At 41.1% G+C, this 22,782-nt stretch overlaps 1 long non-coding RNA gene across 1 annotated transcript in view; it reads left to right on the forward strand.

The window, feature by feature from the left end:
* LOC147835410 (uncharacterized) overlaps positions 1–22,782 on the forward strand; it is a 116,028-nt gene that overhangs the window by 6,492 nt on the left and 86,754 nt on the right. The window contains exon 2 of the long non-coding RNA XR_015500091.1: positions 1,779–2,024. This is a non-coding gene — a long non-coding RNA (uncharacterized LOC147835410). The remainder of the gene's footprint in view (positions 1–1,778; positions 2,025–22,782) is intronic.

A 22,782-nucleotide genomic window follows, 5' to 3' on the forward strand; every position in this document is an offset into this window, starting at 1 on the left:
CCACACTTTTCTTGTTGGGAAAATATATTTTATATGCATAAATTTGACTTTGACATGCTAAAATGACTTGATTTAGATGTTGTGTTATGTCCACATGCCTTCTCATTCATTTAACTTCTTGTGTGTATTGTGTTTTAGCTTGCTCAGTGTGGATGAGCAAATGGTTTGTGTTGCAATGCAGTCAGTTTTTATTTCGCATGACTTCTCAGGGCTCAAAATTAAGGATTTATCAACCAGACCAAATAAGTATTTCTTAGCCACAATTTTTAATGTGTCAACAAGGAAAATATAGCTTTATAGGTGCACTTTTTATTTCAACAAAACTTTTCTTTAAAGAAAAACATTTACTTTAAAAAAAAAAAGAATTGTTGTCATGTGTCTAAAATATGCACAGTATTGTGTCCTGGCTAAAGATGACCAGTTAACTACATAAAAACGGGGAGTAATCTCCCATTAAAGCAATGTTATTGTAAGCAAATATAACTAAACCATATTAACAAAAATAACTGTAAGCAAAAGAAAGCAGGTGAAACCTACTGTGTTTGATAATGTAAGGGTGATCACGCGCACACGGCTAATATAGGCCTGTTAATAATAAACTGTTCAAAGAATATTTAAAATGAAAGCAGTTACTGCTGCTGATTACAAAAGAATGTGTATTTTATTTTTCAATCTTGAGCTCTTGAAAGCAGCAGGACTGTGGGTGCACGATCATCGCTCTTTGTCCAGTGTATTTCAAAGGGAACCGATTTCACCAGTTGCGCTTCCTCTAGGCATGATTTCTTTGCGCAAGTAAACGGGAGCACGCATCACATCACATCACCTGTGCGTGCTAGTGGTCATCTTCTCGTGTGGTGTTTACCTTCGTTTTTGCTGTTTTCCTCAAGCAAACACAGTTATTTTTTAACGAGCTGCGTCGATTCTAAGATCACATTTGCAAGAATATTGGGCCATGCTTATTGTCGAACCCTGCTTTTAAGAAAGCTACAATTTAAAAATGATTTCCAACCAGCCAAAGTGGCTAGTGGAGGTGTCTAACCCGCCAGAGATGAAATCTACCCGCATTTGGCTGATGTTAATGTAAAGCCCTGGTAGTAGTCAATAGTCAAAATTTTGAAGTGGTTCAAACCCTTTCAGTTAAGCTGTCCTAAAACTATTGAACAACAATTAAAGTTATATATATACACACACACATAAAGGTACGTCCATAAATATTGGACACAATTCTTACATTTTTGGCTCTATACACCAACACAATCACTTAGAACTGTCACCTTTAATTTGAGGGTATTTACATCCAAATCAGGTGACCTGTGTAGGAATTACAACAGTTTGCTTATGTACTTATGTGACTGATAAGTAGAGTCGCAGATGTAAGGCATTATATCTGGTTATTATAACTCTAATCATCGTTACCTTTTCATTTGCGTGATTGTTTTGTTATACAACAGAGAATGTAGTTCCAACTGCAGCAGTTGGAAATTTAGGCCACAATTATGTCTGTGATTAACAGTGAGTATGTGTTGGTTTAATCACAGAAATCTCGCAACCCACCTGCAAGATCGCTGAGGCCCGCTAGTGTGGCGCAGCCCACCGGCTGAGAATCCCTGGTGTAAATAACCATTTTGAATGCACCAAACTGTTGTCTAGCCAATCAAATTGTCTTTAAACTGCATATCTATCGCTTTGAATCCAGTTGGCATGTGTCTTTGGTTCACATGAATCAATCTTAAAACTTAAGATCACTTCCAACTTACACATGTACTTTTTTCTATTAGAAATCTGCAAAGTGGACTCCACACCACAGGATTAGTATGCTGGCTTTAAGAAAATACTGAAAAGCAGAAGAAAAACTCAAAACTGGTCTATCAAGGCCAAAATACACAGAGGTCCTATTCCCGTGCCTGTGAATAGTGGAATTGACAGATCTGCGCTGGACTGCAGGATTTGGACGATTGCTTGAAGATGCAATAAAAGATTAGCAACATGAGGCACCCAGCTTCAAGAAACATCAATACCAGCAGGTGGGTCATTATCATTTCTCAACATGCTGGTTCTACTTTTAACTCACATGGTGACTAAGCTCATAGTTATCTCATCCCCGGCAGAAGAGAGATAGCCACTGAACGAAAACAGAAAGACTAGCACAACAATGTACTTCATTCTCTTGCAGGGCAGATGTTTACCATACTATTAGCAGCTGCGCTAGGCCAGGTATGTTCGTAGCTAAAAAGCAGTTCTGCATGACTACCGAAGAAAAAAGAAATAGCCCATATACCACAGGCATTTCTATTTATACCCTCCAATGAGAAGACCGCAGGCGTATCGGGTCTCTGAGAGGAGACACGTACATCATGCCCCTCAGCGATATACGCTAATACCTTAGCGTTCGTTTTTTCTTTCAGGTATTGTCATGTTTCTCATATTTCATCAGTATTACCCTCCCTGCTGTTTTTTTGTGCTGTCAAGTGGGATTTCTCGAATATGGAGAAGTGCTGATATACAGATTTGTTTCTTCAGCTAAAAACTGATTTCTGAAAATGAAGAAAAACCTGTTTGTAGTCAATGCGAGCGTTCTGTTTTTGTTAGAAGGCTGAGTAGCTGTATATGATGACAAAGTTTTATGAATATTATCATGAATAATTGTGTGATTTCGTTACTGTCTGCTCACTTACGAGTGATCGAATTTGCTTTATATTTAATTCTAAAATTAATAATCAATACAATTGTTTGAAGATCTGGAATGTGAGGGTAGCAGCATGGTGGCTCAGTGGTTAACACCAAAGACAATGGCTGTTTCTCAATACCAAGTAATCAAAGTTCGAACTTGCGTCCTTGTAAGTTCAGACCTACCAAGTTCACATTTGGAAGAATGAACTACCGAGGACTTGAGGACACAAGTCGGGTACTTCAAATGGAACAGAAGTGTACTTTATAATGTCACTTACCTCACCATGGATTCATCGGATTCACTGTGCATTAACAATAAAATAATTTAATTATATAAAGCGAGGCCCTATAATTATTTATATATATATATATATATATATATATATATATATATATATATATATATATATATATATATATATATATATATATATATATATATATATTATATAAGCATTATAAATTATATTTTTGATTTTAAAAAATATAAACGTAAATAACCATAAATATGAAGTGAAATGTGTTATTTTACACAGACTCATTGCAGATTTATTAAACTACAATGGACATTATACAAGTATAAAGTACAAGACGGGAAAAATAAGAAATAAAGATAACGTTAAGCAATTTGGTAAACAAAGACAAGGAAAGACAAACCTGCTACACCACGGTAACATAATTAAAGACAATTATATAAGGTAACAAAATAACACTGCCAAAATAATTCACCTGAGAACAAATAATAGATTTAAATGACCAAAGCCAAATAGCAAAATGTATCTGGCCTAAATCTGGCCCACACCATCAGCATTTGACTTGGCCCACATGCCACAGTGAATTACGGTACATGACTGGACCAAGTCTGGCTTCCATACAAGAGAAAAATATGGACCACGTCGGGCCCAAGTCTCAGCTAAGTTAATAACCCATAACTGGGCCAAATAGTTGGTGTGTCAATGTTTTTTATAAACCCATGAAGCTTTTTGCTCTGTGGCTGGGCTTTTTCTTAAAGCAACCTGATTGATACAATTTTTTCTTTACTCAAAAATAACTTTAATGTATTTTAAAAGTAGGTCAAGATAGGCCAAAGTTTACATACACATACACATTTTAACATCTGGGCCACAAACTACATTTGATATCTGGCCCAAGTCTCAAGTGCCGCCTGTAAGACGGTGCCACCTCGGCCAAACATGGGCCATGGTTGGTCCACGTGCTGTATGCCAGTGCCGGACGAATGCCTGCTGTGCAAGCTTTATGCCAAATCTGGGCCAGAATTCTTTGCTACCTGGGAAGACTATCCGTTAGACATGCGCAAGATGTATTAAATATCATGTTTTAACTACAATGGAGAGATGCAATCCAGCGATACATGCGTGATGGACTGGCTGATGTAAAGCTGCTCTCAGCGGGGGAGGTGATGAAGAAGCTCCTGCTGACAAACTGGGGATCAGAGTCCACATAAGGAGGCACATTGCCAAAAATGAGATGAAAAATCTTTATAAACAAACTGCCGATTCGAGTTAAAAACAACCACATTCTTGCCTGAAAAACTCTTAAAACTTTATTTTGTGACACAAAAGAGGAGTATTTTTAATTCGTCATTAGCTTTCACTGGTTTTGCGGGAATGCATTCTGGGATACATGTGCTTCGCAAGTTTGCACAAGTCACCTCTCTATGCATCCTTGGCAAAAGAGGCGGAGCAAGTACACAAGCGGGAATTTTATCTGCAAGATGTGAACTTTGAATTGAAACATACTTCGGGGACGGTTGATGATGTTTCACGAGGACACAAGAACGCAAGTACAGACAAGAATGCATATTGAGAAACAGCCTAAAGAATACACAAGACATGTCACTCATACTTTTGAATGGGGAAATGTGTAACTGTCAATATGGCGAATAAAGCCCACCCTCTAGTACAGGAGCCAATCAGTGATCGCTATAGAATGACAATTCTCTGGGAGAGGGGCTTGGATCAGACATGGGTTGCTGCAGATTTTGTGTAATATGAACATTTAGGAATGAAACTAAATATATAGCTGTTGTTTAATTGTATTGGTTGCTCATAATATGGCATTTAAACATAAGCTTGGCTAGTAGTTAGGAGAATTTAATGTTTCCCCATTCAAACAGAATGTCCGAGAGGTGTTTTAAAGATGGCCGCCGAGTAAAATGACTTGCTTTAAATGACTTCAAGACTGTCGTCTCGCAGCAAGATGGTTGTTTGTTCGAGACCTCAAATATTCAGTAATAGGGCCCAAAACTGAAAGCAGCGCCCCTTTCAGTCACATGATCTTGAATGGGGTGCTTCAGTTAATTCAAGTTTTCTGTGGAGTTACCCCATTTGAAATTAGCATATAGTGTTACAATTGAGGACATGGTTTTCAGTGATAAAACCAAGGTGGTTTAGTGGCTAGCACTGTCACCTCACAGCAAGAAGGTCACTGGTTAGGGCCCCGGCTGGTTCAGTTGGCATTTCTGTGTGGAGTTTGCATGTTCTCCCTGTGTTGGCGTGGGTTCCCCTGAGTGCTCTGGTTTCCCCCATCTTATATAGGTGAATTGTGTAAACAAAATTGGCTGTAGTGTATGCATGTGGGTAGCAGCTGGAAGGGCATTCGCTGCGTGAAACAAATCCTGGAATAGTTGGTGGTTCATTCTGCTGTGGTGACTTCTGATTATTATAGGACAAAGCCAAATGAATGAATGAATGAATGAATGAATGAATGAATGAATGAATGAATCTAGAGGTTTAATAAAATCTATATGTTGAGAAAAAAATACTGGAAAAAAAATGTTCAATTGACATGCTTTATGCATATTACTAATCGGCACACTATCATCTCAAATGTTGCAAGAATTAGATGCTTTGTTTCGAGTGAAGACTTGGAGAAACTTGTTCATGCTTTTATCAGCAGCATGGTGGATTACTGTAATGGCCGCCTCATTGGTCTTTCCAAAAAGACAGTCAGACAGTTGCGGCTCATCCAGAACGTTGCAGCCAGGATTCTGACCAGAACCAGAAAATCAGAGCACAACCAACCTGTCCTCAGGTCTTTACACTGACTACCAGTTACATTCAGAATAGATATTAATGTATTGTTACCAGTGTTTAAATCAATAAATGGCCTAGGACCTCAATACACTACAGAGATGCTCACTGAATATAAACCGAATCACTCAGATCATTACAATCAAGTAAATTAGAAATCCCAAGAGTGCAGTCAAAGCTGGGTGAATCCGCCTTCAGCTATTGCACTCCTGCTGCTGGAGTCAGCTTCCAGAAATGATCAGATGTGCTCCAACATTAGGTACACTCAAATCAAGACTGAAAGCACACCTGTTTTGCTTGTCCTGTGCTTGTCCTGTTTTACTGAATGAGCAATGTGCTATGTCCGACAGATCGCACTAGGTCTTTCTTTTCTTTTTCAATTTAATCTGCTTTTGATATATATATATATATATATATATATATATATATATATATATATATATATATATATATATATATATATATATTTATTTATTTTTTTTATATAATTTGTTATTATTTTCTTGTTTCTGTTAATCTTGTTTATGAAAGCACTTTGAATTACTATTGTCTATGAATTGTGCTATATACTGGAAATAAACTTACTTTGTACTATCCAAAACTCTTTAAATAATATTTACTGTTGGAACTTGATGAAAGATCTTCATGGAACATAAATTTTGGCATAAAAGAAATATAAATATATTTGACAAAAAATGTCCAACAGAAGACTTAATGGTTTGTAGGCTGATCACTTTGGATATCGTTAAATGATATTGGTCATACATTATCAGATTTTTCCACCCTTTAGACGCATGCTGCTGACTATGAGGATTTGGAAAATGAAACAATTAAATCATACATATTGATTATCTGCATTTAAGTTATCAGTTGTCTGTATCAGTCTAAATTGTCATATTAATGCTACGCAAACTTTGCAGCAAACAATAAATCAAATAAATGAATTGTTCACAAACTTAAGGAATCAATATTCCTTACATAAAGGCATTATTAAACAGCAGCAGGAGCATTGGAGTTCTCTAATATCAGTTTAAGAATGGGAGATTGTCTTCATGGAGTCATATTTTGCTTATAGGCACTTTAGTATTCCCTAGAGTTTACTGGAGACAGGTAACTTTTCTCCTTTCCCCCCCTTCAGCTCACCTGAGAATTTAATGACTCTTTCTGAAATGTCTTTCTCAGTTTTTGTGACTCAGTCTGCTGCTGTTCTATCATCATTGCAGATATGTTTGTCCACGGGGGGAATTTTGAAACTTTGAGTTTTAGGAGCTCATATTTCTTTGGAGGGTATCATAAATGATAGTTAATGGCTCTGAGGAGTCTTTATCCTGTACCTACCACAGCTATAAAAGGGCTTCCCCGAGTAAAAACTGTACTGGGCGGAGCTAGAATGCAATTAGATGCGAGTGCTGACGGTGAGTTTTCAGTAAGCTTGAACATCCAGAAGCGTTTTGTCTCACGGTTACTCAGAATTTAATTTCCCTGATTCATGGCTCAGATTTCGCTGAACTTGGGAGCGAAGTGATGGTTTAGCTTTGAGTTTATTACTACATACAGTAACCAACTGACAAACAAATCTCTTTTAATAATTAATAATGTCTTGTTTGTTAACTTAACTTGTTTGTTAACTTAAAACCGCTTGTATGACGTTAAAAATAAAGTTGAAACTTGATTAACTTTAGTTTAAGATATTATGATATTTCTTTTTACTTCTCAATTAAATTCAATTCACTTTTATTTCTAAAGCGCTTATACAATGTACATTGTGTCAAAACAGCTTCACATAGAATATTATAGTAAATTGAAACAGTGTCAGTCCAGTTTTCAGGGTTTAAGTTTAGTTCAGTTTAGCTCAGTTCAGTGTGGTTTAATAATCTCTAACGAGAGTCCACTAAGGAGCAAATCCATTGAAAATGTCTTCATTGGTGTAAATTAAAGAATACACCCATTTATAGTAGCTTTCAAGAATGACAGAAGTTCCATATTTCAAAACATTCAAATAATTTCAAGACTTCACAGCTTTTCGATAGATTTCACAAATTTACATTATGGGCTGTTTCTACTGAGTGGTATTGTCACATCCGTCTGTGACCACCTGAGGGCGCTGTAGCGCTCTAGGACTTGTAGGCGCTACAGTGCCCCAGGGAAAAAACTACATTCTCATACATCCCACGCGCATACACCGGAACACTTACACTGACCCGTCATCTCATCTGTTTTGTGTTACCGTTGATTATCTGGACTATATATTCTACCATTCCACCTATGTTTGTCATCGCGTCGTTGTCTACCTTGTCTGTCTTGATCCCAGTCGTGCAGTAAGTCTGATATTCTTAGTTGTTTGTTCTTGATCGTGTTTTTGCATTTTTGCTTAGTCTAGTTTTTCGAGTTTTGTTTCCTGAGCCTTGTCTCTGTTTTGGTTTCTGATTTTGTGGTTTATTTGTACTTTGAACGCCTTGTTTTATGTTTTTTGCACTGTAAATAAATCTGCACTTGAATCCGCTATCTTTTTGTTCCTGTTTTGCTTTTGTTTTGATCACGCCTAACGTGACAGAACGACGCGATCACAAATGGATTCAGCAGATAGCCTTATAGTGCGTATAAAACAAGGTAATCGCTCAATTGAGCGATATATCAAGGAGTTTTTGGAGCTAGCCCCGAAGAGCTCTCATAGTGACTTATTGCTTATGATGTTTTTCCGGGGAGGACTTTTGGATCCAGTCCGTTCCCAAATGCCACCGTATGAGGAGGACTGGAACCTGTATCGGTTCATTGAGGCAGCCTTATTGATCTCTGGCTCCCCTCTCTCTGTTGCCCTGAAAGAGGAGAACCCTCAGGAGGGAGGCCTGAGTGAAGGGCAACAGAGAGGGATATTTTCGGGGCCAGCTGATTTGTCTAAGGGAAGGAGGAGAGAGGCTGGACTGGAGTTGCGGGCTTATCCGCGTCGGGCTGTTCGGAGACCACCCTTTTCGGAGCCTCTGGAGAGCCTGCTAGAACTGTGTGGAACGCCAGTGTCGGCTCCAGCCCCAGAATGCCCGCCAGGGTCGGCTCCAGCTCCAGAGCAAGATCCCTCTCCTGATCACAACACTCTCCCTTCTCAAACCACCAGACGAAGGAGGCACAGGAAGAGGACTGCCCATGTCCCAGAGCGCCCGCCAGTGTCGGCTCCAGCCCCAGAGCGCCCGCCAGTGTCGGCTCCAGCCCTGAGCGCCCGCCAGTGTCGGCTCCAGCCCCAGAGCGCCCGCCAGTGTCGGCTCCAGCCCTGAGCGCCCGCCAGTGTCGGCTCCAGCCCCAGAGCGCCCGCCAGTGTCGGCTCCAGCCCCAGAGCGCCCGCCAGTGTCGGCTCCAGCCCCAGAGCGCCCGCCAGTGTCGGCTCCAGCCCCAGAGCGCCCGCCAGTGTCGGCTCCAGCCCCAGAGCGCCCGCCAGTGTCGGCTCCAGCCCCAGAGCGCCCGCCAGTGTCGGCTCCAGCCCCAGAGCGCCCGCCAGTGTCGGCTCCAGCCCCAGAGCGCCCGCCAGTGTCGGCTCCAGCCCCAGAGCGCCCGCCAGTGTCGGCTCCAGCCCCAGAGCGCCCGCCAGTGTCGGCTCCAGCCCCAGAGCGCAGTCCAATGCCGGTTCCAGTCTGGCTTCTGGCCTTACCGGCGCCACCCAAGCTCCTCGCCCTGCCGGCGCCACCCAGGCTCCTCGCCCTGCCGGCGCCACCCAGGCTCCTCGCCCTGCCGGCGCCACCCAGGCTCCTCGCCCTGCCGGCGCCACCCAGGCTCCTCGCCCTGCCGGCGCCACCCAGGCTCCTCGCCCTGCCGGCGCCACCCAGGCTCCTCGCCCTGCCGGCGCCACCCAGGCTCCTCGCCCTGTCGGCTCCAGCCCCAGAGCGCAGTTCAATGCCGGTTCCAGTCCGGCTCCTGGCTTTACCGGCGCCACTCAAGCTCCTCGCCCTGCCGGCGCCACCCAGGCTCCTCGCCCTGTCGGCTCCAGCCCCAGAGCGCAGTTCAATGCCGGTTCCAGTCCGGCTCCTGGCTTTACCGGCGCCACTCAAGCTCCTCGCCCTGCCGGCACCACCCAGACGTCTTGCCCTGCCGGCCCCAACCCGGCTCCTCGCCCTGCCGGTCCCAGCCCGGCTCCTGGCATTACCAACGCCATCCAGACGTCTTGCCCTGCCGGCACCTCCCAGACGTCTTGCCTTGCCGGTCCCAGTCCGGCTCCATGCCCTGCCGGCTCCAGTCCAGCTGCCTCCAGTCCCGCCGGCTCCAGTCCAGCTGCCTCCTGTCCCGCCGGCTCCAGTCCAGCTGCCTCCTGTCCCGCCGGCTCCAGTCCAGCTGCCTCCTGTCCCGCCGGCTCCAGTCCAGCTGCCTCTAGTCCCGCCGGCTCCAGTCCAGCTGCCTCCAGTCCCGCCGGCTCCAGTCCAGCTGCCTCCAGTCCCGCCGGCTCCAGTCCAGCTGCCTCCAGTCCCGCCGGCTCCAGTCCAGCTGCCTCCAGTTCCGCCGGCTCCAGTCCAGCTGCCTCCAGTCCCGCCGGCTCCTGCCCAGCTGCTTCCAGTCCCGCCGGCTCCTGCCCAGCTGCTTCCAGTCCCGCCGGCTCCTGCCCAGCTGCCTCCAGCCTCGCCGGTTCCTGCCCAGCTGCCTCCAGTCCCGCCGGCTCCTGCCCAGCTGCCTCCAGTTCCGCCTGCTCCAGTCCAGTTGCCTCTCCAGCCGGCTCTCCTAAAACCCCCTGCCTTGTGTCTCCTGCGGGATCATCCATGGGTCATCCCTCCCGACCCTCCCTGGTGGTCCTTCCCACTACTTGGGACAGATTCACCGGCCGCACCCTGGCTTCCTGCTGGGGTGCCTGACCCACTGCCTGACCCTGATCTGGCCCTCCCATCCCTCCCTTTGTTCCTGCTCCGCTCCGCCCCCCCTCTTGGAACCAGTCTGGGAGCGTCTGGAAGCCGCTCTTTAGAGGGGGGGTAATGTCACATCCGTCTGTGACCACCTGAGGGCGCTGTAGCGCTCTAGGACTTGTAGGCGCTACAGTGCCCCAGGGAAAAAACTACATTCTCATACATCCCACGCGCATACACCGGAACACTTACACTGACCCGTCATCTCATCTGTTTTGTGTTACCGTTGATTATCTGGACTATATATTCTACCATTCCACCTATGTTTGTCATCGCGTCGTTGTCTACCTTGTCTGTCTTGATCCCAGTCGTGCAGTAAGTCTGATATTCTTAGTTGTTTGTTCTTGATCGTGTTTTTGTATTTTTGCTTAGTCTAGTTTTTCGAGTTTTGTTTCCTGAGCCTTGTCTCTGTTTTGGTTTCTGATTTTGTGGTTTATTTGTACTTTGAACGCCTTGTTTTATGTTTTTTGCACTGTAAATAAATCTGCACTTGAATCCGCTATCTTTTTGTTCCTGTTTTGCTTTTGTTTTGATCACGCCTAACGTGACAGGTATGGTACGGTTCAGTTTGGTATGCTTTTAAGGCCGTTTCCACTATCAAAAGATACCTAAAAGTGAACCGTACCACTTTTTGGATACCCTTTGCAAAGGGTACCTAGCATGGCAAAAGGGTATCAAAAGGCAGGGCTAAAGCGCAGCTGAATGCTATTGGTTTACAGAGATACGTCACTCGCTTGTGGACAGGCCAGATTGAAAACAAAGCAACAGCCATGTTTTAAATACACAGCCGAGACATTACTTCGTAACAATATATACATATAATAAAGAGCCATGGACAACCTGAGCTCAAACCTTGTCTTTGTCTTAATGAACAGCCATAAAGCCAAGAAGGACAGATTCTACCCTTTACCCTGTAGTTTTTTTCACGAGCACGTATAAATCGTGAGCGGGTTTGCTTTCTCAGTTGCACTCGTGTGCACGTCTATATTTGAAATATCGAACTTCTTGAGCTGCTAATAACGTGCGCATGATTATTGAAGTGCTTCTGACATCCAATCCTGTGAAGAATGAACAAACGTTAGAGTAAAGCGTGAAAAAACAAAGGAGAAGCTGGAAAAAAAAAAAAAAAACAGGAGCAAATTATTTTTTCAGCAAACATGAACAAACTGCCATGTTTGATATTATCATTACTTTTGGACTATTATGAACTCGGAAGGACGGAAATACTCTTTAACAGAGGTTACATGTGCTGGTGATGTTTAAAGATACAAATGAGAGGTTTGCACTGAATGTGGACTATATGTTTTGTGTTGTTTTTGAACCCAAATAAGGACTAAATGTATGTTGTGTGTAGTTTTTCTGTAATTGATACCATATATGATGCATTTATTTATTTTATATAATCGCAGACGTTACAGTAGGCTATTTCGCATCATTGATCTGCAGTTATAATCAAATCATGTTCATAGAAAGGTTAGTAATGAACATTTATACATAAGTAATTGTGTATAAAGCATCTGTGTTGTGAGAAGAGCTTCTTATATAATATGTGAACAACCAGCACAGCTTTACTAGACATTTTCTCGGGTGAGAATGAAGTTGATTGAAACTTTGTCGTACACCATGCCCACCAAAATGGGTACCCTTTTAACAGTGAAAACACAAATCTGATATAAGTGACCTGTACCGCACCATACAATACCACAGTGGAAACAGGCCAATAGTTGCAAATTTCAGGATTTTCATACGATTCAATATTTCAACTATTTGGATTAGTTGCAAGTTCTAGGTTTGACAAAGTTAAAGATTAAATCTGTAATTTTCAAGATTGACAGAAGTTAAATCTTTCAAAACATGCACGAGGGAGATTTGACAGTTTTCATTAGATTTTACCAATTTGCATTAGTTGGAAGTTTCAGAGTTAACAAAAGTTCTACATTAAAGTATTACACTAATATTTACATTAATTGCAATTCTCTGGATTGGTATAAACTCAAGAGTTTACATATTTCCATTGGCGCCTGGTTGCATATGTTGATCTACAGGGCTTCACATTATCGAGAGGTTGACTTTTATCCTTTACACCTCGGGGTGATGATGAGCGTGTTGTTGCAGACGTTAAGTCTTGTCGTGTCGCACGCTATCTGCATTTGTCAGGCTCTCTTTACTGCCAGATAAAGTTTGGCTTGTTGCCCAGTTTCATCACCCATGAGGCTGCGTGCCGTCTCACCTGTAAGAGCTAAAATCCCTCTAAAACAATATTGCGTTCCATGCCAGAAATCAGAAACCACAGTTGTCACGTAGCCTAAAGAATTTGTAGCTGGGTTATGGATTTGGTGACAAAAAAAAAAAAAAAAGATATATTGTTTACCCTTTTGGTGATGGATATGTGTCAAACTGAGCCCTTGTGTTTTAAGGATGACTGTAAAAACTTTACTGTGTTCTACAGGTGGTTTATCAAGCTCACTCACCTGCATGGAGTACACTCATCTACCATACCATTATGTGATGCATTGTGTGTATGTTTTACGAAAGGGGTGTTTATTAGTTTTCAACGGATAGTGTCTGTCTGAGCCTAGAAATTTTCAGGAAGGCTATTCCAGAGTTTAGAAGACATAAATGAAAAGGTTCGACCTCCTTTAGTAGACTTTGATATTCTGGGTATTACCAGAAGCCCTAAGTTTTGAGATCTTAAAAAGCAGATTTGAATGTAGCAATATTTAGTTAATATGGAACTTAACAGGGAGCTAGTGTAAGGAGGATAACATTGGGGTGATATGGTAATTTTCACTTGGTAATTTATATCCAGAAGAATATTTCTGAACGACAATACACTGGAAAAAAAAGTGCTAAATCATGAAATGTAAAATTATTTTGGTATATATATATATATATATATATATATATATATATATATATATATATATATATATATATATATATTTATTTATTTATATATATATATATATATATATATATATATATATATATATATATATATATATATATATATATATATATATATTTATATATATATTTTTTTATTTTTTTTTTTATTTTTTGTATTAATTACTTAAATTTACATGGATTTATTAAAGGGATAACTTACACAAAATACAATTTGCTCACAGTTTTTCCCCCACAAGGGGTTCCAGACATTTATGCTTTTCTTTTTTTCTGTGGAACTCAGAAGTAGATATTTTGAAGAATTTTGCAAACTGGTAGCCTTTTACATGTTTACAGTGGTAGAAACAAAATACAAAGTCAATGTCCCATGGTTTCCTATCAAAATATATGCTTTTTTATCAGCAGAAGAAAGAACTCATACAGTTTTTGGGGTACACTATCCCTTTTAATAATGACAGCAAAAAGTGTTAAATTAAATTAAATTAAATTAAAATGAATAAAAAATAAGTAAATGAAATAAAAATAAATAAAATAAAAAATATCAAATAAACAAATGCAATTAAATAAAAAATAATAAAATATTTACAAAATAAATAAAATAACATAAAATGAAATTAATATAAAATAATTAAAAATATAAAATAAATAAATACTTGAACATAATAAATAAAATCAATTAAATATTTAAATTAAATTCTGAATAATATATAATAATAATATAAAAATAAATTAAAAATTTATATAAATAAAATAACAAAATAAAATAAATGTTTTAAATAAATAATACAAATAAATAAAACGTAAAATGAATAATAAAATATTAAATAAATAATAAAATAACATAAAATTAAATTAAATATTAAATAATAAAAATAGTAAATAAATAAATTATTAAAATAGTATTTAAAATCAATTAAATAATAAAATACAATTAAATTCCATTAAATTAAATACATAAATATTATACAATAAAAATGTAATCAGACCTTTAGGGATTTTGTTTTGCTCAAGCATGCAGGAAGTGAGAATTTAAGTAGTGCCAACTTATTGTATACTACCATATCTACAAATGTCTATATCTGCATAAACCATATCCAGACATTTGAAATGATTAAGAATCCAAATCAGAAATCTGTACATTTAGTAAAGTCTTCATCATAATAGATTGTTTCAAGTAGATTACCATGGCTAGCACAGACTATTTGTGTTTACTAAATGTTTGCTGAGTCCTGACTTTTCAGCAGTACATGAGCAAACATGCCAATTGCAGGCTGCAGGTGTTGTTTGACAAGTGCAGTTCTGCATAGCTCTGCTCTTTCCTTGTTTTACGTTTGTCAAAAGTCTCCAAATCTCTCTTAAGTCTTATATTTGCACAGAATGTTTTGTATGTCATCGACGTTGCCCACACAGCTCTAACTTCACTAATGTTTATTTTGTGAAGGCATGCGAGTTCATTGGGCGGAGACTTTTTATTTGACAGATTGTGACTGAAGGTATTGTACCAGAGTTTTGTCATGATCACAATGACTGGAGGGTTTAATATGTTATGTGTTAATGTTATGAGTTCATCGGTAATGGTCGCTGCTGAATTGATTTAACAGTTCAGCACAAACTTGCATTAACACCGCTGACCTACATAATTGCTCACGTTTCGACACTGATAGCGACTGCAAGTGGAAAATATTTTAATGTCATACCGGTTTATTGAAGTTGCATAGAGTCGCACGCATGGGATACCCCGTGTACACGTGATGTACCTTCCCTGCAGTGTCAGAGCGGGTTGGAGGAAAACCCTTGACCTCTCTTTCTGCTTTCCAACCCCCAAAGCTCTTTATGGCTTTTTAAAGAGCACTACTCCCTCTGTTGACATGCCATATCACAAGAAACCAAGAGCAAAATGTTCTTGCATAGCATTTATTGCACAAGTTGTTCATTAAGCAATGTTGTCTGAGGCATTTCTTTTAAATGCTTCAGGAGAATTACAAATAAATACCAATAGAAAGGGCACAGTTGAGTAAATTGCTTGGAAATAGTTTGTGACTTGCAGGTGAAGTCAGAATTATTAGCCCCCCTGTATATATATTTTTTTTATTTTCACCCAATCTCTGTTTAACGGAAAGATGATTTAGTTTAATCACATTTCTAGACATAATAGTTTTAATAACTCATTTCTATTAACTAATTTATTTTACCTTTGTCATAATGACAGAACATAATAATTGATTTACTATTTTTTAAGATACTAGTATTCAGCCTAAAGAGACATGTTCATTTTTGTCATGAGTGGCAGTTTAAATGTCCACATTCTTCAAACAGAAGCTCACAGAATGATTTCAGGTGGTTTGTCAAGCCCACTCACCTGCATGAACAGGCCCAGATTGGCTAATCAGGAGCACAGAGAGAATTCCCAGTGGGCCGGTCTGTTTTTTGGCCGCGAGGGCCGGTGTCCCTAGCTGCTTGCACTCTCAGCAGTTGCACTTTTTATTTATTTATTTGACCATAGCCACACTATTTTTATTCATCATTTTGCGGCAGCCCCGCTCTTTTTATTTATTTTCTCGCAGCCCCGTGAGCAAAATGCAGCCCGCAGGTTAATGATGATCCAACAATAATTCCACCCCAAACAGTAGCACCTTAGTGAATATTAATTAATATTAATGAATATTACTCCTGCTCAATGAAAATCAGATGATTCACTACATTAATAAATCTGACATAACTTGATCAGAAATCTAAAAAGAGGAGAAAAAGAGTAGACATCAATAGAAGCAGATAACAGTGCAATACGTATTCTTTATAACGAACACATAACCTTAACAACCCCATCTTGGTCTAGTGGTTAGCATATTGCATTACAACGCCGCCGATCTGAGTTCGAACCTCACCGGACATTTTTAGTGTTAAGACATAAAATACTGTTTGGGTTATATGTAGGGGTAAATTTCAATCGTTACAAAGGACTGGATATCTATAAAGAATTAATGTTCTCATATTTAGGAAAAACATTTGAAGTTCTAAAGCAGCTGTGTCCTTGAAAAAGACGTGTTAATGTCATTAGAAACTGAATTGGAAATAACGTTATTTTAATATAGGCAGTCGTCGACTGAGGTGGGCCGTAGTGATGGGAAGTTCGGATCATTTTACTGACTCAGATCTTTGAGTCTCTTTCATCAAGATGAACGAATCTTTTCTTCGAGTCATTTCGTTCATTTGGTTCAATTTGCCAAAATATTATTAAAATGTTACGAATTGCTTCCAAACACATCTACAACTAACCCAAAAGGTTGATCACACGACAAATGTCATAACTAGAATACTATAAGAAGGAGAAAATAATAATTCAATGTTTACCTGCTCTTTTGTCTATGAGGGCATGTTGTCTCTTTGCTCAGCTCACCTCTTCATACCTTTAAATGTCAGGGGTTCTTTTACGTTACACTGACAGTCACATATAATCTTAATCAATGCACAGTCTGAGCCGATAGGAGCCATGATCGTTCGTTGTTTACGTGACAGAATGACTCAAACCCGAGGAGTCGAGAGATGAGCGGTTCAATTCTTTTTCCGGCTCTAAACATGTATGATTGGCCTGTGAGGAACGCGTGACTCGGACCCGATAGAGGACTCGAGAGACGAGCGTGTTGTGTACTGTGGCTTCAGGTGTAACGCATTTTGAGCCTTATGATGTTCCATATGGGACGCTCAGCGAGATCCTGCGTCTGCGCAGTATGACATTGTAGCATGTCTCCTGTATATCCGCAATATTCAGTAAAGAGTTCTGTTGCATAAGTTTTGTGTCCGTGTCATCGCTTAAGTGCAGCGCACTTACATCCATGAGAGATGTAACAAAACTGGCGACGAGGATAAACGATCTTCCGCGTCACTCAAAGACGCCTGTTATTTAGCCTATGTTAGCAACACGCGATTGCTAACGGAGGGAAAATCATTCACGAACAAAACGAAAATAAAAAAGTACAACGGCCGCACATCACGACGACGACACACATCGGCGCGGGAAGGAAAGAAAGCAACAACAACAAAAAGCAGCGTGAGTAAAAGAAATAAAAGAAGACTAAAGGAAATGGCTGGTCTAGTAGGGCAAATCGGCTCTTATGATGAAACTGTAGAGCAATGGAGCTCATATACTGAGCGATTTGATTATTTCGTTCAGGCTAACGGAATAAAAGATGAGGTTTTAGTACCAACTTTCCTCAGTGTAATGGGCAGTAAGACGTATAATTTATTACGCAGTCTAGTCCAGCCAGATAAGCCTGGTGATCGCTCATTTAAGGATATTGTAGCATTGCTGCAAGAACATTATGCACCGAAACCCCTCATCATTGCTGAAAGATTCCGCTTTCATAAACGTAATCAGTTAGAGGGAGAATCAATTGCACAATTTGTTGCTGTATTGAAGCGATTATCAGAGCACTGTGAATTTGGTACAACACTGAATGACACAATAAGAGACAGATTTGTTTGTGGCCTACGTAGTGAAACAATACAAAAAAGACTTCTTTGTGAAAGTAATCTCACATTGGAACGTGCAATGGAAATCAGTGTATCCATGGAAATGGCTGCTAAAGAAGCACAAGAGTTAAGCACATCCAGTCATGTAAACAAAGTGTACAGTGAGAAAATGAAACAGGAGCCTAAGAAAGCATGCTACCGCTGTGGAAAAAGTCGTCATTCAGCACATGAATGCTGGTTTAAAGATAAAGACTGTAGAAATTGTGGAAAAAAAGGGCACATCGAGCGTGCATGCCAAAGTAAAAAGCTGATTGCAACAGGGAAAGTAAACTCATCCAAACTTACTGAACCTAGGAAAGATTATATCAGGAAAACAACGAAGAAAAATGTAAATCAAGTGGAGAATACAGGAAAAGAAGAATATGAATCCGATGAAAATGAGTTCTCACATATTATGTCTGTGTCTTCAAACTCTGATGGGTACTGGGTAACACCACTGCTGGAGGGACAGGCTATTCCCATGCAAGTGGACACAGGCGCAGCGGTATCACTGGTGGCAGAGTCGACGTACAGAGAAAAATGGCCACACCTCCGACCTAAGGAAACAAACCTAACCCTGAAATCATACACTGGAGAGATGGTACCTCTTTCAGGAGTTGTGGACATAACTGTGGAGCTAAATAAACAGAAGGTAAAATTACCATTATATATTGTGAAAGGAAGCAGCCACACAGCATTAATGGGCCGAGCATGGCTAGAGAAAATAAAGCTAAACTGGCAAGAAGTGCACTTAATCGCAAAAGAGTCTACCAGTTTGCAAAACATTCTGAGAAAGCATGCAGAGGTGTTCAAAGAGGAACTAGGAAACATGAAAGACATTACAGTAAAGCTGGTCATTAAACATGACAGTAACCCAAAGTCCTTGAAAGCGCGCCCTGTTCCTTACGCAATAAAGCCGAAGGTGGAAACGGAATTGGCCCGCTTGGAGGAAACCGGAGTACTTAAGAAAGTGAGTGTGAGTGAGTGGGCCACGCCCATTGTTCTGGTGTTAAAAAAAGATGGAACTGTCCGAATTTGTGGTGATTTTAAAGTCACGGTCAATCCTGTGCTAACTGTAGAACAGTACCCCTTGCCATTAATCGAAGATCTTTTTGCTGGATTATCAGGGGGTCAGAAATTCAGCAAAATAGATTTATGTCAAGCTTACCTTCAAATGCAGGTAGATCCTGTTTCACAAGAGCTGCTGACCATTGTTACTCACAAGGGCCTCTACCGATATCAGCGGCTACCATTCGGGATAACTTCGGCTCCAGCACTGTTCCAACGGGCCATGGACCAGATCCTGAGTGGTTTGAATGGAGTACAATGTTATCTTGATGACCTGTTAATTACAGGAAAAGATGATGAGGAGCATCTCAGGAACTTAAATGAGACCTTGCAGCGGTTAAAGGAGTATGGTCTTCGGGTCAAGAAAGATAAATGCGAATTCTTTCAACCTACCATCGAATATCTGGGACATGTTATCGACAGCACTGGTCTCCACACAGCACCATCAAAGGTAAAGGCTATTGTGGATGCACCATCTCCAAGGAACATAAGCCAGCTGAGGTCTTTCCTAGGGCTCCTAACATACTATGCAAAGTTCATGCCAAACCTGGCCAGTACGCTTCGTCCTCTACATGAATTACTGAACAAGTCTAAACAATGGGTATGGTCTAACAGATGCGAAAAGGCATTCAAAGATGTGAAAAGTGTATTGACACAATTCAAGGTCCTCACACATTACAACCCTTCTTTACCCATACAGTTGGCATGTGATGCGTCTCCATATGGCGTTGGCGCCGTACTTTCACATGTGATGGCATCCGGCGAAGAAAGACCAATCGCTTTTGCATCAAGGACTCTAAACTCTGCTGAGAGTAATTACGCACAAATCGAACGAGAAGCTTTGGCAATTGTATTTGGTGTAAAAAAAGTTCCACCAGTACTTGTTTGGACGTAAATTTACTCTGCTCACTGACCACAGGCCACTTACATCTATCTTTGGCGCTCAAACAGGCATTCCCTCATTGGCGGCAAACCGCATGCAGCGCTGGGCTCTGCTATTGTCAGCGCATCAGTATGACATCAAATACAGGAGATCTGAACATCACTGTAATGCAGATGGACTGTCCAGGTTGCCTCTGCCAGACACGCCACCTGAGGGCAGTCAAGCTGACATCTTCTACTTCAAGGAAGTGCAAAGTGCTCCAGTCACGGCGGCTCAGGTTAAACGATTCACTAGAACTGACCCAGTTTTGTCAGAAGTTTTGACCTGGATCTCTCATGGTAAAAGAGGAGAGATGACAGAAAACTGCAAACCCTTTCTGAGTCGGCATGATGAGCTCACAGTACAGTCTGGCTGTATACTGTGGGGTTTTCGTGTCATTATACCCCCACCTCTAAGGAAACTCCTGCTGAAAGAACTTCATGCAGGCCACGCAGGAGTAGTCAGGATGAAAGAGATAGCCCGTAGCTACTTTTGGTGGCCTGGCATAGATGCAGAGATAGAGGAGGAAGCAAGGGGCTGTACAGATTGCCAAAATGTTAGAAACATGCCACAATTAGCTCCCCTGCATCCATGGGAATTCCCAGAGGACCCATGGCAAAGAATACATATCGACTTTGCAGGACCAATAAAGAACCACATGTTTTTGGTGATGGTTGATGCTCACAGCAAATGGCCAGAGGTAGCCATTATGAATGGCACATCTTCCGAGAAAACCATCGAAGAGCTCAGATCGGTATTCAATCGTTTTGGCATACCACAGCAGCTTGTAAGTGACAATGGCCCCCAATTCGTGTCAGAAGAGTTCCAGTCCTTCCTACAAATGAATGGTATACGACACATCAAATCTGCACCATACCATCCATCTACAAATGGTCTGGCTGAACGTTTCGTACAGACTCTAAAAAAGGCTCTGAAAGCATCGCAGGATAAGGGTTCCTTAAATCAAAGATTGCATACTTTCTTCTTGGCTTATAGGAATACACCACACGCAGTCACAAAAGTCTCTCCTGCTACAGCATTGTTGAAACGTCAACTACGAACCAGACTGGACCTGCTGAGACCATCTGAAACCAAGCAGATTGTCTCCTCACAACAGCAAAGGCAGGTGGAGCGGCGGTGTAAAGTAAAACACAGAAGTTTCAACAGGGGTGATTGGGTTCTTGCTCGTAATTATGGGAAAGGATCAAGGTGGGTACATGCAAAAATTCTTGCACAAACTGGTCCTGTCTCATACATTGTTGAAACTAGAGACAAGCAGACATGGAGGAGACATGTAGATCAGATATTGTCTTCAGCAATGCCTAGCGATGACTCTGGTGAGTTGGAGAACCAACAGAAATTCTGCCCTCACATTGACCCAGTGAAGGATGTGGTACATGAAAATTTTCCCACACCGCTTGCTAGGGAGTCACAGGTAATTGCACCCTCTGAGGATACACCTCTTTCACCTGCTACATCAGCAGCTATTACAGACACTTTAGTAAACCTGCCATCTGGTTCTTTTCATCGTTACCCAACTAGAGTGCGGAAACCACCACAGAGATTGGATCTCTAGTTAGAGGCTAACCCACGTCGATGGGGCAGAATAATCCCCAGGGTTTAGCCAGGGAAATGAGGCAGTCTACCCTCTTTCCCTTCTGTTGGGACTTATTGTGTTATATTGTTATGTTCCCTACATCTATTAAAAATATATATAATAATCAACCGAACATATATAGTGTTAACGTACCCCTGAGTGTTAAAGTAAAGGGGGAGGAATGTGTTGTGTACTGTGGCTTCAGGTGTAACGCATTTTGAGCCTTATGATGTTCCATATGGGACGCTCAGCGAGATCCTGCGTCTGCGCAGTATGACATTGTAGCATGTCTCCTGTATATCCGCAATATTCAGTAAAGAGTTCTGTTGCATAAGTTTTGTGTCTGTGTCATCGCTTAAGTGCAGCGCACTTACATCCATGAGAGATGTAACAGAGCGGATCAATTATTTTTCCGGCTCTAAACACATATGATTGGCCCGTGATGAACGAGTAGTGACTCAGACCCAATAGAGGACTTGAGAGGTGAGCGGATCAATTCTTTTTCCGGCTCTAAACGTGTATGATTGGCCCGTGAGGAACGAGTGACTCAGACCCGATAGAGGACTCGAGAGGTGAGCGGATCAATTCTTTTTTTGGCTCTAAACGTGTATGATTGGCCCGTGATGAACAAGTAGTGACTCAGACCCGATAGAGGACTTGAGAGGTGAGCGGATCAATTCTTTTTCCGGCTCTAAACGCATATATTAGCTTCTGCCAATGTGATGAAGACTTGAAATTAACGATACTACCTGCACAAATGTGCGCACGCGCGGATGAACGAATCACTCCCTGAGAGGACTCGTAGTTCCCGAGTCATATTTAAGATTTGTTCAAAATGAACGAATCGTTCATGGACGACCCATCACTAGTGAGCCGGTCTAAGACTTGAAACTCCAGAGCTAAAAAGGAGTCCCACTCTGGCCCTGTGCATGGAGCACGCTCATGCATCATACCATTATGTGATGCATTGTGTGTTTGCTTTACTAAAGAGATAGGTGTTTAATAGTTTTCAACTAAGTGTGTCTGAGTCTCGAGCATTATCTGGAAGGCTATTCCAGAGTTTAGGAGGCTCAATTTCCTTTAGTAGACTTTGCTATTCTGGATATTACCAGAAGCCCTGAGTTTTGAGATCTTAAAGAGTAGATTGGATTGTAGCAAGAGGATGTTGGATTTATATTATTT

The sequence above is a fragment of the Danio rerio genome, chromosome 9 (genome assembly GCF_052040795.2).
Source record: "Danio rerio strain M-AB ecotype USA chromosome 9, GRCz13ab, whole genome shotgun sequence".
NCBI classification, from domain to species: domain Eukaryota; kingdom Metazoa; phylum Chordata; class Actinopteri; order Cypriniformes; family Danionidae; genus Danio; species Danio rerio.